This window comes from Strix aluco, chromosome 1 (genome assembly GCF_031877795.1).
Source record: "Strix aluco isolate bStrAlu1 chromosome 1, bStrAlu1.hap1, whole genome shotgun sequence".
Lineage (NCBI taxonomy): Eukaryota > Metazoa > Chordata > Aves > Strigiformes > Strigidae > Strix > Strix aluco.
Window position 1 is genome coordinate 119853842 of NC_133931.1, and position 18921 is coordinate 119872762.

General features: G+C 37.0%; 1 protein-coding gene across 14 annotated transcripts in view; it reads left to right on the forward strand.

Annotated features, from left to right (window-relative positions):
* ARHGAP12 (Rho GTPase activating protein 12) overlaps positions 1–18921 on the forward strand; it is an 81206-nt gene that overhangs the window by 14762 nt on the left and 47523 nt on the right. The window lies entirely within an intron of this gene.

Here is an 18921-nt window from a genome sequence, read left to right on the forward strand (position 1 = left end):
AACTGAGATCTCATTGGTATTGTCCTTTAATTCTCCAAATAAGTTCATTTATCCTGCCTGCGACTTTGTCCTTATCTTCCCTCCCAGGTGCTGCACTCTAATTTTTAATGGCATCTTCATGCTACCCTAGGGCCCTGTACTTTTCATACCATAATGTGTGTTACTCCTTAGTGCTTGCACCCACAAGCTATGCCAGAGGACTTCATCACTTCCTCCCAGGCATGCTTTTCCCAGCGGGGCTCTATGGCTGCCTTGCTTTAGGCGGGGAGCTGGAGCCTGAGCTCTTGGAGAAGAGGCAGTGTGGCTCTGCCAGTGGCCCAGCTGTCACGCAGCGTTGTCCTTCCAACCCTCTGCTCATCGCTCAGCCACTCATGCTTGTGCCCGTGGCGGATCCTAATCAGTCATCCACTGCAGCCTTTGCAGCAACAAGCTACAGCCTTCAGCTTTACTTGCTTGCTTTCCTCCTGCCTTTGCCAGCCTGAAGGGTTATGTTCTTCATGTGTCTTCGTGTGACTGTCTGAGAAGAGAGGACATTTAGGGTGAGGGAAGTAAAACTTTAGAGATACTTTTTCTTGTTATTCTTCCATGCTCTTCTCACGAGGAGAGACCTGTCTCAGTTCCTTCTTTTCCTAAGTTTGAGAGCACTTGTTCGTATAGCAGCTTGTGGGTTGTGATGCACCAAGGTGTAAATTTTCCGTTGTTTCTTTACTTTTCAGTTAACTGTATGTGTAAAAACTGTAGGGCATCCCTTGCTTTTTCCTAGTTCATAAGTTGCTATTGTAACCCTCAGTTGAGTAAAACTTGCATATACTAAAATTTTTTTTGTCTTTTGTGAAAAAACAGAAAAACCCAAATCCCAAGTGCTTTGCTAAAATCTAGCTCTAAACTCTTTTATTCTTCTTTTCTGGCTTTGTAAAACTCTAAAGCCTCAGCAGACTTTGTCCACACTTACTGTCTGATGATATCACATACAGTATTTGTGAGGGCTGTAAAGCTACTGCCTGTCTTTGCCGTGCTGTTTATTAAAACAAATAAAGACAACATTGTGGGCTAAGAAGATGTTACACTGACAATTTCTTTCTTTGCAATTGATTTTCTGAGGAAAGTTTTTGGCTGTAGCTTGAAGGGACTGTATTTGGATACTGTATCCATAGATGGTATCAGGAATTCCATATGCTTATCCTGCTCTCACTTCACCTTCTCAAAGTGCGTCCTTACTGTCTGTCCAGAAACTGCTGCTTTGCTTCACTGTGTATTATGTTAAACTGTGATTTGAGCACTGAGGACCAGGCTTCTGTGTTGTCCTTGGTATGGTTGGATCTGAGCTTGAGTGCAGCCTCAGAATTGTTGTCATGTAAATAAAATTCCACAAATACTGTATCTTTTTATATCTTCTTAACTGTCATCTGAAAAAAAAAATGCTGGTTTAATATCTAACTTTATTGAAGTAAAGGGGTAGTTGCAGACTTACTTTATTTTAACATCTGTTTTAATGTTGAAACACAAAATTAAGTGACAAAAGTATACTTATGTACTCTGGATAGCGAATTGCAGAAATAGCTGTTCTTAAAAGTGAAAGAAATTCTTGCTAGTGTAAGGAAAATAAAAGGGAAGAAAGTGCAGAAATGCATGTCTGAGTGTTTCATGCTTTCTGCCCTGAAACTGGGTGCCAACAAAGTGTCTGCAAGCAGGGAGAAACAGACTTAAGAAATACAAAGGACAGACATGTCTATTTTTAGCTGTTGCAGGGGGGAAAGAAGATGCAACCTGGTTGAGATTCCCATGAGAATTTTATTGCTTTGCTTAGTTCTGCTGTAAGCAGTATCTATAGCCTATTGCTGAGTATTTCTGGGATAGTCTTTAACAGTGTAATTGTGTACTTGCCTTTAGCATTTTAAAAAAACCCTCAAAAGTGATCTTAAATCCCTTAAGTTCTTGAAGTTAGGCATGATGGGTTGGATGTATTTCTAAAAATACTCATCCTGCTATTCAGTACACTTTTGCAAAACAGAATCTCAATGTTAAAATTAGAGTAATTGTAGTCTATTATAACTCAGTTAAAAGTTGAGAATTAAAAAAATATCTTGGAAGCACCATGGCATAATTACAGGCTTTTTTGTGTGGTCTTAAACAGCTACTAAAGGAATTTTTTTTTAAAATAATTCTTACATAAATGTGCCAACTACTAACACTTATTTTGTTTCATCCTGTTATATCTTTTAAGGCAGAATTTTAAACTGAAGTCTGAACTTCAACTGTTGTGTGTATGTCTTGTCTGGCATGAGACTTGGCTTTCTGTTATCCTTCATTACAAGAAAAAGGTGTTATGCATGATGTAATAGTGGATGTTCTTTGTCTTAAGTCATTAAAATATGAGTTTGAGGGACTTCAAGCAGCCTTAAGAACTTCAGAGTTTTGATTGTGTGCTGGAGCATGTATGTTGTTGAGATATTTAGCATAATAAATTAATACAAAAAGATCCCCCAGATTGAAAAGGATTTGGAACAAGCTGTTTGATATGTTTAGAAGGACTTGCGACATTTTATCTTAATTCATATCTCTCTCACCTCCAGTATAACTGATGAATGCTAATGTATGTGGGATTTTTATGGTTTATTTGAAAACTTTAACATACACACTACATAGCTGAGTAGGTATGTTTACTGGAGGTGGCAATACATAAACAGCCAACTTCTGGTCCTGTTAGGAGCCCAAAGTGTAATGGGAATTTAATTTTAAAATGCTTTTCCAGTGGAGCTGTGAACTTTATTTCTGTAAGTGCCAAAACTGGAAGTATTTTTCCTGGTCAGAGGGGTTTTAAGCCCAAAACACATCTAAAGTATTGGAAAAAAATGTTAATTTTAATGCCAAACATTTTTTACCTCATTTGCTTGTTGCCTTAAGCTTTGTTTGCTTTGGGCAGGCTGGTGAATGTCCCATTCCAACATACTCAGAGACAGTAAGGATGTCAAAGAAATGCAGTATCTTAAAATACCAAAGACCCCTTTGAAAATTAAATTGTAATCTCTGCTCTAAGTTGTTGTACAGTGACTTTGTCTTGCACATTGTACAAAATCTTGCTGTCACGGAACCCACTGATTGTATTCAGCGTTACACAGTAAACGTTGAGAGCATACTGTATCTGAATGCAAATTTAGTAAAGGATAATCCAGTACAGGGACTGGTGGTTTTTAAAGACAGGAAGGTCTAATCTGTTCACTGTTTGTTGAAACCTGCCAGGTGAAAATGAGTTTTGATGTTAAAATAATGAAATTTTAGATAATCTATTTTAATAATGAGCTAAATGAGTAAGTGGGAGCTTAACATCTAATTTTAATGTAACCATTTAAAAGATTACTTGTTAGTTGATATTATGTTTACGTATGTGAAAAAATAATGAATAGTATGTGAAAATGGCTTTTTATCTTCTGTAAGTTTCAGTGATGCTTGAGGGAAGGTTTATGTGGAAAAAGCCTATGGAATCAAAAACATATCAAACAGCTTGTTCCAAATCCTTTTTAAGTTGGGGGATCTTTTTGTGTTAATTTATTATGCTAAATATCTCAATAAAGGCATGCTTTATGACAAGGGTGGCTTTTTTTTTAATTGGTGTTTGTAACTTCTTGTTGCTATTAGATCTGTTTTGTTACAGTGTGCCAGTATGGCCAAAAGCTTTGTATTGCCTTGGCGAAAGGTGGCATAGAACTTCAGTTTCTGCTCAGTATAGATGATTCTATATGCTAAAATGTAATGTACATGTGCTCTTAGCACAGTTTAGCAGTTTAACATCTTCCTGTAACTCTTGTCCTGCGTTTCTCTGAGAGGAAGGGTGGCTGCCAAGGTTCATCATACCTTGAGGCTTCATTGTAGGTTTTGCTACGATTGCTGTACTGTTGCCATGCCAGATTGTTTGCCCATCCTCTAATCCCTCATTTCAATGGCAATCTAAAAAGCGCAGCTATTAATACTTCCAGTAAGTGTTATTTAGGAGATATAGCTAATCACCCTGTATACTCAATTGCTGCTCTTGTGAAGACAAAAGCATTTGGAGCAATGTTAGCCTAAAGCCAATTCAGGTATTTAAAGTTTTCCAATAAGCTTTATCTTTTTAATGTAGCTGTTGTACTAGATGTGACTGAACAGCTAAGTCTTAACAGTCATGAAGCAGAATAAGCTCTATTTATTGATGGCAGTGTTGCAGAAAGCTCTCTGGGCAGCTGGCTGATTAGCTTGCAGCACTGTTACTTTACACAGACCCTCGTGGGACCTGAGACCTGGAGCTCCTACAATGCCTGCAGTTGCCCATAGTTCACCTTTTTAGAGAAGCTCAGTGAAAATGTCTCCAGAAAACGGCATAGAAATCAATGGCAAAGTATTCTTGTGAAAACTTGTATACAGTAATTTTAAATACACTGAAAACCTCGTTTTTCTCTCTGCTTAGTTCATGTCAAATTATTGTTTTTCCAGAAATAGTAAGGCTTTATGTGCCACTAGTTTGATACTCTGCTTTAGCTAAATCATCAAACAAATGCAACAGACGTCTAAAGGTGCATTATTTACTGATGACCATAGTAGAAAAATAACATGCCCTTTACCCTAGTATATATTTTTCTCAGAGACTCACAGAAAGTTCAGCTTCCATTCAACCTGTTTTCTGCAGTTGAACAGCTGCTTTCTGTCAGCTTTCAAGAACAGCTTTATGTGCTGAGCTTTGCTGTATACCTTAGTGTAGAGATTTTTAATGCATACATGTCCTTAAAAGCATTTTTTTTTCCAATAGCTTGGCAGATAGTGCTGCAATACTTTATTATACTTGTAGTTTCAATGAGAATGTTCTCTAAAGGCTGGTGGCTCCAGCTGATCCGCTGAATGCTGAGCATGGAATTATAATTCAGCAGCATGGGGGAGGGCCACGTTTGCCATAGCAAGCGACAGGGCACTGCTTACTGCATGTTGCTTAATCAGCATGAAACTATTAGCAAATTCTTACCATCTCAGCTATAACGTACTTCTCATAGGTTTGCTTTATTGCACAGGATGGTCAAAAAAGCCTGGAATGTTTTAGTAATTTTAAGTAGCATAACATTCTTCTTAATGAAGTTTGACAGCATTTTCTAAACTCCCTCACACTGTATTAACGAGTACCATAAATGCATTCTTGTGTACTAAGTGCTGGTAACTTATTTTTGTCATTTCCTCATGAAAGTTTTCTTACATGAAAGCTTTTGACATACTTTTAAACTCTAATGTAGTATATAAAATAGATTCTTAGCAACAAAGCGTCTGTATAATTAGTCCATTTTAACGTACTCTCTTAATTTTGCCAAAGTTTTATATTTGTCAGAAGACTTTGTAAATCGTACTTCAGTCCAAAAAAACCTCCAAACTCCTGAACATTTTTGTGAGGTTTTTGTTGCCTTTTTCTTTAATAAAAAATTACCCCCCACCCACAGTATTTTAGGACATGCCTTGTAATCTGGGGTATGCAATGCACAGGGGGGTTAGTGTGGCCTCTTTCACTCAGTCCATCAGCAGTAAGTTTCAGAGAGGACTAGTGCTGGACACTTGAATCTGACTTTTTCTTCTTTGCCTTTTGCTTGAGGCAGTATTAATTTATTCTTGTTATGGCAGTTTAGCTTCTTAATTTTCCTGATAAATCGGTGTGGATCTCTGATATCTAGGGATTGGGACAATTTTCAGTTTTAGTTGTCAGCAGTGAAAAATGGTGCTGCATAGCAGAAAGCCAATTCAATTATGTCAGTTTACTTTACTTTTAATAATTTGTGAATTTGCTTCAGAATCCTGGGAGAAGTGGAAAGGGTCACTGTGTTTCCCTGCTTCCCACCGTGTTATCAGACAGATGGCATGGGTTGTCTGCGTGGTGGGCAGGGATGTGGAGAAGAATGCAGGTTCCTATTTTTATTGCAGGGTCTGGTTCACTTACAGTTGCGTTCATTTCTCTTTTACATTTGAGAGCCTCATCTCATCTCTGGAGCCAGATCTAGAGAGAGGTTTTTACAGTCTTAATCCAGCAGTGCTGCTTGTAATCAGAATGGCTCTAGCTTGAATGTAGCACCATATGTGGGAAGACCAGATTCCATCTTTATGATCAGTGCATCTTTAGCAGACCCTGTCTGGATTGATGTAACGGTGGCAGCAGGCCTTTGGAGATCGAGCCTTTACTTGAAATAGTCAAATATTTGCATTTCCCTCCTCCTTATTTCTGGCAGGCTATACCTCTTTGTTTCAGCTTGTCATCCTATAAAAACTTTGTTTGAGAAGGACCTGCAAACAAGAAGGGGGATTTCTGTGAAACATTTAACTATGATTAGTTGTTGATACTTGTCTGAAGGAATGAAATCAGCACAGAGAGCTGGAATAAGATTTTTTTTTTTTACAATTTTTACTTTTGTGTCCTGTTACACAGTTGGCTTCTACAGCAAACGCAGTATTTTATGTTAACAGAGAGTTCCAAGCCTTTAAGGGAGAAATTTCAACTGAGGATGTCAAATGTTAGGTAGTGGCCTAATTTTTTTCTTTTTGAGTTATCAAAGAACTCGAAGATGTCACAGTCAGGGATAATTGTAGTGACTTCATAGTCTGATTTATACCAAAAGTTGTAGAAAAAGTTACAGTGAAACAGGAAAAATATTTTTGTTGACCATGTCAATTATCAGTCCAATCTATAAATGTTTTCACTTCAATATACCCCCTAAAATGAGTGCTTAAAAAAATACATATATCCTGAACTATGTTATGGGGAACTTGGCTGACATGCTGTGCTGTTTAACCTTCCTTCATTTCAGTTTTTGTACCACTGTACAGTTGAAAGTACTAAAGTGGAGCTATTTCCTATTAAGCAGATCTGAGGAGTCAGAAAATAATATATATATTATTTTGATTATTGAAAGCTTGATGAGCTGCTAATTCTCAAAGCATCTAATTTATTATTTAAAATAACTTTTCTATGGAGTGGGCCTGTAACCTCTTGATTCTCATGGTGCTTGACAACTAATCCATATGGCTGCCTATTCAACTGCAGTCATACTAGCTTGGCAGAGGGACTACTTTGTGTTTTGTTTGTTTGTGGTTTTTTTTTATCATAATTTTTAGTTTAATTTTAAGATTTTTTTTTTTTAAACTTGAATTGATCAATAGTGATGTAGGACATAAGGGACCATTAGAACCTGTTCTGACACCTCTTTTGTAATGCATGCCTGCGAACATAATACAGTAGTTTTCTGTGTGAAACCTATAACTGGAAGAGGGGAGGTATTTGGATTTAGTTTTGGCTTTTGAGGGTGGATGTCTGTGTTGAGAGCTTCTGGATATAGGCTTTGTCCATTGTTGAAGAACCCATTTGTTATTATTCTTTGAACATTCTGGTGCATGCTTTTTAAAAAAAAGAGTGAGTTTCTAGACCATGTGACACTGCCTTAGTCTCTTCACTGATTATTTAAGATGTGATAGACATACTATAGGCTGTATGCACTGATGCTATTTTGTGGTTCTTTCTCAATTAGTGTAGCATACAATCCACAGATTTTTTTGTTAATCCTAATGGCCACATTAAGATTATATTTGAACTGCAAAAATTACAACGAACTGCTTCTGAACAGATAAATATTGAAATTTAGGTTGCACTGCAGTTATGCAGAAGCTTAAAAAAGCCAAGCAAAAGCTCCAAAGCCCAGTTCGCTTAACTTTGCTATTTTGTATTACAAAATGCAACTTGTTTCATCATTTGCTTATGTGCAACTTCTCAGGGAAGACAAGCAACTTGAAGTTTCCTGTTAGTGCTGCAGCTGTGTAAGTGAACCAGGGGGAAATGGCCACAAGTCTCAGTAAAACTGCTCTTCATTAAACATGTGGGGTTTGCCATCTAACTCCATAACGTGTTGTAGGTGGTTTGTTTTTTGTTTTTTTTTTTTTTTTTTTTTTTTTTTAAATTGTACCTGGGAATTGACTTACTGGCTCCATTTCTGAGGGCTGTGAAGTGATAATTCATAGTCAAGGAAGAATAATTGAAGCACAAGCATTTCCAGTTGTCTGGCACACTTCAGGATATTGCTTTAGGTGACTTAAATATTGTGCTGGAAAGTTTTTTTAGTATAGAGATGATTTCACTGCCTTTGTGACTGTCTCCAAACACAGAAGTGGGTTTGTCCATTGTTGAACTACCTGCTCTGAGAAATCTATATATTAATTCCACAAAGTACAGCGTTCTGTATATTTTCCTCTTTGGTTTGTTTTGCATCTTACTAATTTTTTGGGTTAACCTAAAATCTTCATTTCCCTTACTGGTATGTTTCTGAATGTTTTATAACTCTTCTGGGTTGTAACTTATTTTAAGTATTGATATACCCTGGAGGTTTGCAGAGGAGACAAAAATATAGCATCTTTTCTTGCTTAAATTGATTAAGATATTCCCACCATACCTGGCCCAGGTTTTTCTACTAAAAATTAATATTAGTAATGTGCTTTTTAAAAAATTTTGCAAAAAGTTACTCTTCAGCACTCTGAACAATACACCATTCCTATTAGAAAAAAAGAAAATAAAAATTGACAGGCATAGCAGTTCAGCATAGTTAAGACTATGTATTAGTCCTTTGCCTCACTACACTTTCTGTCTCATTTGATGACAACTGTGGCAAAAGTATCCCTTTTCTTTCTAATTTTGTAAGGTAATATATTAGATGCAGAGTGAGGTGCTTTTTTGTGCTTGTCCACACAGACTGATAGAAGACCTTCAGCATTGCCAGAACTGGTGAAAGCCTCACTGGTAAGTGGGCAACTCACACCCTAGTCTGTGCAATGGCAGAGTTCCCTAGATGTGTTTTATTTCGCAGTTATCTTGGTTTACCTGTTGCCTGAGATAGTCATAAGGAGTAAAGCTTATCATCAAGTTTTATCTTGTATGTGCATCAGCCATCAGTATGATACCCTTTTTTATGTGGTTGGAAGGGCTTTGGTGGCTGTGAGGAAAATGTGTTATTTTATATTGCATACATGAAGTATTGCATGTGTTTTATGTTGAAATAGTTTTTCTCAAAATACTAACAAAAACACTTTCTTCAGAGATCAGTTTTTTCACTCCAAGTGGAGGACTTCAGCTAGTGAGCAAAATTGTATTTCTCTTTTCACTCTTATCATTCATACTACCACTGTGTTCTGTACTTGGAGGTGATAGGAAGACCTGTCCTCATTCAGCTTAATCTTTGTTATTTTGTGTCTGAGCTACTTGGGGTACTTATTCCTTTGGCGTGAGGCCTCTTCTACTTAAGGTGTGTTCTTTAATGCTCCGATCACTATGGTACTATATTGCTTGTTTTTATAGGGTGTTGATTTTTCTCATAAGAACAAGGATTTAAGCCCAACATTTCAGTTGTGCATACTTGTACCATAAACCAGCTTCTTACTGTACATTTTTAATAGCTTGCTCCATTTGTTTCTAACTTCAGATGTGAATGTGCTGCCGTTCAAGGTGAGGGTTACAAATGTGTGAAGCTATACAAAACCTGAGAGCAATAAAAGCAGAACAACCCCGACATGGTTCTTTCTCCCTGCACAGGGACAGAAGCAAGAATATCAAAAATGCTATTGGAAGTTGTTGACTAACCTGCACTTAAACCTTCAAGGAAAGTTGAATTTCCTTATTTTCCTGATCAGGCTGTTAAAAGATTTCATCCCTTGTACCTTGCTTCACTCCATACATAACTTTTTTTTAGATGTAGCCATTTTTGAGGTTTTTTTTCCTGTCCCTGGCAGAAACAGACAGCTCTTTACTTATTATTGTCTAACTGATTCAGGTTTAGATATTTGAAGATAATTCTTTGTCCCAGACACCTTTGGGGTTTAATGATGCAGCTTAACCTCCTTAAGAGCTAACAGGTTCTGGAAGAGAAGGTCCTGTTTTCCTGTCTCAAGTCAGACACTTCAAAGGCACCTCTGACCTTGCAGGGACCTGCAAATACCTAGAGGGTCTAAAAGTAGGATTGTCTTGTTTTTTTGTTTTTAAAGTCTCAGTGGGGTTAATTTGCTGATATTCTGTTTTTTTTCCATCAGCTTGCTGCGGGGTCACATCAGCATCATGGGGGCAGAGCGGAAGGGAGATGGGGTTGCTTCTCTTGGTAGCAGGTGTCTTAGCTATATCTTAGAACTGTGTCAGTAGTCTTTTATTTTCTGAAATAAATGAACTTGTGGTTTTTTTCTAGTTTTCTAAACATTGAGTTGTTGGCTGTGTCCTTTATTAATTTGGTGACATGAATTGAATTAGCAAAAGCATTTGCTGAAGTTTTGGTATAAGCAGAAGTGTCAGTGTGGCTTCTGCCTTTTTTTGCACGAAGGAAATTCTTTGCTTATGTGCATGGGGAGTTAGGGTAACTAACTCATTTAAATCGGCAAATTACTTTTGGCTTCCCTTTCTGCTAAGATGAGCAAAACAGTTTTTTCAAAAGGAAAAAAAGCAAAAAAGAGGTGTGGGTGTTTTTTTAAATAGTAGATATTCTTGTGTGTTTAAAAGGATAGCTGTTTAAATATTTGCCTGAAATGAGAAATAATGGAAACATCAGGACTTTGTGTGCACAGTCTTAAGAACAATTACATCCTGAGATTCATATTTCCCTAACCTCAGTCTGTTTTGTGTTAAAGTATGAATAAATTACTTGATGAACAGGTTTTGTCATAACTTTTCTAGACCTAGTGTGTAAAATTTGGTTTTTGATTTGTAGAGGTACAGAGCTAGCACGACAGTATGTAAAATATGGTTCTTCATATATTTTGAAATTGTATAGCCAGTTAGGATCCCTAGAACATACTTTTCAGATGTTGCTCTTAGTTTATAAATTGGGCTGTATTGAAATTTGTTTCTCAGGTTTTTAATATAATGTTTATGGAAGTTAATGTAAATAGTGACACTGGCTGTTTTCTGAGAGGGTTGCCTGTTTATTCTCAAGTGAGACATTCTATTCAAGGAAACTGCCCACTGGAGATTTTGGGACACATGAGTAGCACAGTACCTTTGGGAATAGTAGCTGCCAGTAATAAACTCAGGGAAAGCTCTGAGAAGCAGATGTGGAGGGTAGCAGCTGCCTATTAAACTGTGTCAAGTACAGCTGCTTGCGTGTTCAGGAAAGGATAGAGCCTACCGGTTCCGGAATATGTTCTTGTTAATATATTAGTAAGGCAAGCCAACAGAAATTATTCTAATATCTGATTTCGTACTATATCATGGTTATGGCCTAGGCCAGTTGCATCCTAGGCCAGTTAGCCGTGTTATTCACCCGGGTTTGCTGCCTTAATTTATTCCCATAACATATTTCCAATATACCAGTAAGTGTGCTGATGCATTAGCATTGCTCATACTGTTTGAATACTGGTGATGTTCTGCAGCTGCATACATTATAAAAAAAAACTTATAAGCATTGCAGTTCATAAGCTCAAGATGATATTTTGAAATTATTCTAACACCTAACAAAGAAATACTAGCATAACAAATGCTTGCAGAATTTGCTGCCACAAGCAACATTTAGTGAAGCAGAGTTTCACACAAGTGAAATCTGCTTTTACAGCAGAGTAAAAGGACAACAGCTGTAAATTGTGTGGGAGTTCTGCATTTTCTTGTCAAGTGTTTGGAATTAAATACCCTTTCTGACAGAACACAGATTTGATGACTGCTGTGTTTTAGAACTGTCTCTTGCAAATTGTTATTTTCTCTATTTTTTTTAGAAAAAACTTAGTGTTTAGAAAGTGAGCCATTAATATATACATATATAGGGTGTTTAAATTTTTAATGGCTCTGGCTTTTTCCTTCTCTTTGGAATAGTAGAATATTACAATTTTTGTTCTGCTGAGTCATGGGTTTTTGGTAACTTGCGTGGTAATACTTAGATTTCATTCTCTATGATCAAATAGTACTCAGGCTCTCTTTTAGGCTTTTGAGCTTGCCCAGTAATACAACTTAAGTAACTTTTGAGTAACTTGGGAATCTTATCAGAGGTGATGTTTACTTTCCCATGTGCACTTTCCATGGGGGCCTGGCTTTACACTGCTTTGTGTAAGCACCGGACCCTCAAAAGTACACTTAAATGCTACGGGATCTGTACTTTTGAAGATGTGAAGTGTAGAAAAAATAGCTATTCAGTTCCAAGTGACTTAAACTAATGGAAACTTTTTCTTGACCTTTAAGCTATTATGAATTCAAATAACACCATTCTACCCCCCCAATTATATCTTGTAGGAGCTAACTTTTTAGGCGTGCTATGGTACCGTAGTGGTGACAACATAGAAGTGTTCCATGAAGGTGTTAATGCTCTGTCTTAAAAAATACTTTGGCCTCTCTGAGGTAAATGAGATGTATGACTATACATTAAGTCAATTAAACCAGTAAATGGCTTGTTAAGTGAGGGCTTTCCAGTACTTCTGAAACTTTAAGACATTATTCTGCTGTATCAGTTATTCTGCTGTAATGCTTATAAAACAACTAAAGAACTTGTGTTCCTGTGACACTGCCCTTCTGAAAAGCAGTAGCTGTTGGCATATTACAGGACAGTTTTCCACTGGAGAAAGCAAGTTAAACTTTTCCAATGTTTTATTAGTGTGCTATCATAGGTTTTTATAGAAAACAATCCTTGAGAGACATCACAAATAATTCCCAACAGCTTTATTCTTCACAAATCTGTATTCAAATATGTACTGCAGGTTCCCCAGAGGTCAAGAACTGACAGCAGTTAAACACAGAATAAACTTGGTATTTCTACTAGTATTGTTGAAACGTCCTTATTACAGAACCAACTTGATACCACTTCCATGAGGGTGGAGGAAAAATAAGTGTGTAAATCTCTTCTACTGCATGGCATGTCCAGGTTGTTGAAGATGCTGACTGAATTTCTGAAATAGGTTGCAAATACTACATTATGTCTGTTGAAAGTATCAGGGTTTTACCTGGTGAAGTAGGCAGGGTGAAAAAGGGGTGAAGAAAACTTACTAGCTGACTTTTTTCAGTGTTGTTAAATTAGGCCACTCCTAATTGGGGTAAGGTTGCTGTGTAAGCATGTGTGAAGTAAAGTGCTTCATATGGTATTTAAATTTCCTACTATAGGAAAAGCAGCTTTGTCTATATCCCCGGACAAAAGCTTTTTTATGGAAGGGAGAAGCTAGATTGTGCAAGTGGCGAAGTACAAGTACGGTAAACACTGTCATCTTTGTGCATGTTTTACAAAGGATCCCATTGTAAGATCTTATTTCCGTTTTTTAAAGTATTTGACGTCACTGCTGCAATCCTTCGATCAACTATATACTTTCTTTTATTGCTATAAATTTTCTGAGTTCATATGTAATAGTTTTGCTCACTGAGATGGTCATGAGCACTACAGACATGTGAATGGGAAATCTCTAGAGTGTACAGGAAAAAAAAAGGTTTTCCATCAGTTTTCTCTAATCGGTCACTTACGATGGATGATCTGGGAGTATTGTCTCAGGTACTCAGACACAGCCAACTGCTCCCCTCTCCAGCAGGCCACGAGGTACCAGAGAGCCTGCCTGCTGCAGCCGCTTTCCACTTCTGTTTCTAAGTGCTTGTGAATGTGAGAAAGCAGCCACCTCTTGGCTTTCCACGCTGCAGGATTTTTGCAGTACAGCTTAATGAATCATTGTCTTGATGAGTATGAAAAAAATTTAAGTCACTTTGTTTGGGCTACCGAGCAAAGGGAATGTATTTAGTTTTAGAGACTTTTTGCTATTTAACTAGATTTTTTTTTAAATTAATAAGGCATTACAATATTACCAGATAAAGATATCTATTTTCAGCAACTTTGGGATTTTTTTGCGTGTGTGTTATGGGAGAACTAATGCAGAAGGGAACTTAAATGACTGAAATAACACAAGTGCATTCTGGCAGAACATGATGTCTTATGTACTAAGACTCTTTGTTTCATAATTTAGTTTCATAAATGAAAATATTAATAGATGTATTTACATTAAAATTAATTGTATATAAATAACTCCAGAAATAAAAGAAAGTAATAGCTCAGCCTGTAATTCAGTGTAAGTAAAATGCAAAATTGACCAAAAGATAAATTAGTGAAAGTAAATCAGATTCTTAATTTTGCTGTTACTAATCTGATGGAAAGTTATTGGCTAGCCATTTTAAAAGAATTACTTTGTATCTGCTTAATTTTTAAATGGGACATTTTAAACATTTAACTGTTGAATGGCCTTTACTAGGCATATATATTTGAATGATTTATATGGGATTTTAATTCTGCATTGCTTTACAATGTCACTTTTTTCTTATCACTTTATAATGGCAGATCAGCAAACATGAGAACTTTTAGTGCAGTTAGTATTGCACTATTATAGCTTGTCTGAAATTTTATGCTTAACTATTAACAGGCTTCTAATACTTATTGTCATCTTTTTACGTGTTCCTTAGAGTGAATTACCCAGTTAAGGTTGGAGAAGGCTAGTGCATAAAAAATCGTTTGGGTTCCCATTTCAGTTTGGCTTGTTAAATTAGTTTGCTGTCTTCACCTTTGAAGTAGTAGAGGACTTGCTGAAAAATCTCCCTTGTGGATTTTTGGGTATTACAGTAAGTTTTAAATGTGCCTTAATATGTTAAAATGAAGGGAGAGTGCAGAACATGTTTGTAAAAACATAAGCCAAGAGCAGAAAGAGGAAGGAAGAGATGAGCTAATTATTCCAGCTGAAGCTGTCACTTTGTGAAAATGAAACTGTAGAGTTTTTGAGATTTTTTTTTTTTTTTTTATATTATTCCTGTTGAATAAAGCTGGTATTGAAGTCCCAGGCCTTCTGAAAAAGGACAGTGGCAATTCTTTGGCAAGAAGCTTGGTTGTTTAGGGAACTGGGATGCTTCGTTCCCTGTCTTGGGATGTTGTGGGATGTGCCTGTTCTCTCCCCTTTCTCGGGCTTGCTGCTGCAAAGAGTCGGTATTCTTTTGTTTTCCTTCGGTATAATGATGTTCTTCCCCATTAGCATGGACAATCTGTTGCTTGTAACTTCATAAAGAGTATTAAGATGACATTTGCTTTTTAATTATTTTTTCATTTTTAGCAGTTAGTTTCAGTAATCTGAATGGTGCTGCTGAAATGGAAGCTTTTAATTTCAAGTTCATAACACTAAGAAAAGCTGGAAACAGAGGCATGACAGCTAAAACAATTTATTTGTAAAGGAGGGAAAATCACGTGTGGTAGGTCATGCTTTGCAGGCTAGCATTGCAGTTCTTTAAGCAGTTGTTATGTTCTAGAAGTTTTGGGTTGGATTAAGTGCTGTAAAAGGAGAAAGGTAATTGCCAGTTTCAAGGAAACTTTGTTTTCTGCCTTTTAACTGCTGGCATCCTTGATGCAGTATGTTCTCATTGCATGGAAATAAACCAAAAGTGTTTTTAGGTGGTGGACAGGGAAGAGATCTGTAGTCCTTGTTTTTCCCAGAACTTCAGTCCTATCCTGTTGGAGTGCACTGAACTTTTTTTTAAATTTTGAACACTTAAATATTGCCATCTGAAAAAAGCCATTTGTATAAAGTAACATTAAAATTTAAGGTATCCTCTGAGAAGCTGATAATGCATTTTGGTAATGAAAAGTACCTTGTGAAGTATAAATTTGCTTTTCATTCCACTGAGTGGAAGTGTTCAGAGGCCTGATAGTGTATCTGCAGCCTTTGTTGAAAATGTTGACTGTTCATTCATGAATGATTAACAGGCACATATCTGCTTCCTACTGTGTCAGTATAAAAACTATCTTCTGAAAAAGTTGTGTACAGTCCCTATTTGAAGAATCTTGTGTGTTTGATTCTGAAAACTGTCCAGCCTGCATGAAACTCTTATCAGTTTGCAAGGGTTTAGTGCAAGCAGACTTTTCTGTGAGACTGAACTTAAATACAGCAGATTCTAAAGTATTAAAATACAGAGCATTACTGAGCTAGGGAGAGGTCATTATATACATAAAGTTGTAATAGTTCTTAATGGATTGTACAATTTTCATTCAAGTTGTAGCATCATAGAAGTATTTCTGCTTTCTAATTTTTCTTTATCACTTTTCTCGCAAGAGTCCTTCACTGTTCTTAGCAAGAGAAAGCAACATGAAAAAGTCTGAAATCTGTAAAAATAGAAAATGAATGTTGAAATGTTTTGAGTATAAGACATTTTGTGTGTGTGTGCATGGGCACATCAAAGGACATGTTCTTGTGATTCTGATAGTGAGAAGACAGAGTTTCTTTTGGTAGATTTAATTCCATGTTTATGAACGTTCAGAGGTTGTTAATGCAGAAATGAAGCCTAGGGAGTGAAGTTCTAGCTGGAAGTCCTCATGTATGTACAGAGCTGTTTAGTGTTTAGCATATATTTTAAGCTTCCCTTAACTCTGTATGTCTGCTTTTGGGAAAACAGACATGGAAGTGGTCAGAAACTATTTTGTTCTAGGTAGTGCTTTATCTATTCAAATTTGTACACTGGCAATGAGTAATGGGTTTGGTAAATGAAAGGAGTACAGTTAAATTAATTATTAAAGGTTTTTGCAGAACGCTGTCTTAAAACAGTTCTGTGAAATGAAACTGCAAGGTGATACAGGGCCCGGGAGCTCTACAGGGACATCTAGTGGGACTTGCCTCTCTCCCAACCTGAGGGGGGGCGAGGATTGACCTTCCTGCCAACACCACGCAGAAAGTACACTAAAGTTAATTTCAGGAAACTTTGAGATTTCTAAAAGCTGTTTTTCTCATCAACAAACGAGAAATTCTTCACAAAATTAGCCTTGATAAGGTTGGGTGCTGTTGAACTGAGCATTATTGTAGACACAACAACATAGCTCATTGCGTGGCTGAAGGTATGAGGAAGTATTACTGTATGCTACGTGGTTATTTAAAATAGTTTCTGATAAGAAAGTTGTATCCCTCAAAGACGTACTTATGAGCTAAACTGTGTTTTGTAGTTAGATTGATGGCTTTGGGTTTTTTTGGGTATTTTTGTTTTGTGGGTTTTTTTGTTGTTGTTTTGCTGAAAGCAGTAACTTAAGGGTGCCTTTAAAAATTTTGCAATTCTCCCCGAAAAGTCTGTCAGAAGAGGGAGCAACAAGGAATGGAAGTAGCTGGAGGCTTCATTGGCAGGACAGTCCTGTTTGTTGTTCTGGACAAAAGTTCTGGCTTTCCCTTGAAAACCAGAAATTGGTATATTGAGTTTGGAAGTACTAAGCATTCAGAAGAAAACCCCTCATTATACTTTCATATCCTGTTACTGTTTTAAACTTAACTAGTATGGTGCCTGAGTTATGTTGCAGTAGGCTGACCGTGAGCTTCCAGTATTGGCTTAGCACATACATATCCTCTGGTTTCATCTGGAGTTGTTCTGGTTATAATGCTGAAACCATTGAAAAACTCAGTGTGAAACCTCTGAGCCATATTCCTATGTTTTGCTTGAGAAAATGTTCTAAAGATTGTGAAGGATTCTGTGTCATAGCTTTTCTATTTGGAAAACACTTTTATTAATACACAGAACTGTTCTTTTAATAATGACATTTCATTGTCTTAATTAAAACAAAAAAGCAACTGGCAAATGCAGGCTAGACAGTAAAGCCTTCTTACTGTGTTGTGTGGAAGAGCAATTTTAGGATGGGAGTGTTGTGCAAGCCAGCGACCTCCTGCTGCAGCAGCCAAGACACTCGATGGTGCTGCTTTTGCCACTTCCTTGAAATAGAGGAAGAACCTGAAGGTTTGTGCATTCCCCGGTGCAGGTGTGTGTTGGTCCTTCAAATTACAAGCCCGGTGGTTTAAACGTGGGAAATGCAGCTCTTCAGTCTGACTGGGAAATGAATGCAGAAGCTGCACTCTTGAATGAGCAGACCTCAAGGTTACTCTCCCAGCATCCCGGGGAGTTGAGGGTCATCCCTGAAAGCAGTGGGGCGATGCTTTGTTCATAGTAGTGTTCTTTATGCTGTTAGTGCTCTCAAGAGCAACTCTACTAAAGGCAGCTGTTCTACCCTCCTAACAAAGAAAAACCACCACCAAAAACCAGGAACGGGTGGTGGAAAGGCAAGATGCGGATAGTAGAAAGTCTTTTACTGCTCATCAAGTTTTGTAACAGTTTTTTTTCCTTTGAATTAGGTAGAGGAGGATACTAATTGGTTTTGGCTCTCTGATTTTGCCAGTGCTGCAATTTTTTTTTCTTCCCCCTTGTGGTTTGTCTTAAACATACTTGCTAAATCTAGTAGCTGTGTTTTCTCTTTTAAAGGAGCACAAAACAAGTCCATGCCTGTTTTAATCTCATTAAGTTCCTCTCTAGCTGTTTCCCCTTTTGGTTGTGGATATTGTCCATATTTGGTTCTAGCTATGGTGCAATCAGTTTATATCTGATTGTGTGGTATGATATGCTGTCTTGCCTGAGCAAACCCCAATAACTTATGATTAGATGTGGTCTAGATTAGCAGCTTATTATTTTAATGTTTAAAAGAACATTATAAAAGATCTTTTATATAATGCAGTATGTTATTTTTTCTTGTGAAAGATGCAACAAGAGGCACAAGGACTTGCCTGCAGCAAAACTTCTGAATAAAAACCAAGCAGGGGGAAGGGATAGTATAAATTATATAGTTCTTTCCTTTAGAGTGGCTAAATAATGTGCCTTAAGATACAGAGATGGCTGTGCATTACCAGGAACTATTCAATTTGGTTTAATAACAAGCTGCTCATAATCACAACTCTCATGAAAACACATGCTCTTATATTCTGCATGATGTGTTTTACATACTTATATTATACTTTAAAAATTGAACATCTGAAAGTGTATTTCCCTCCTGAACACATTAGTGGCTTATTTGAAAGTATTTATGGTCTTAGTGAGTGCCGTGGACTTTTAACCATGCTTTCTGCTGGCCTTCACCTTAGTGAACTATTTATTAATGAGAAATTGTCACT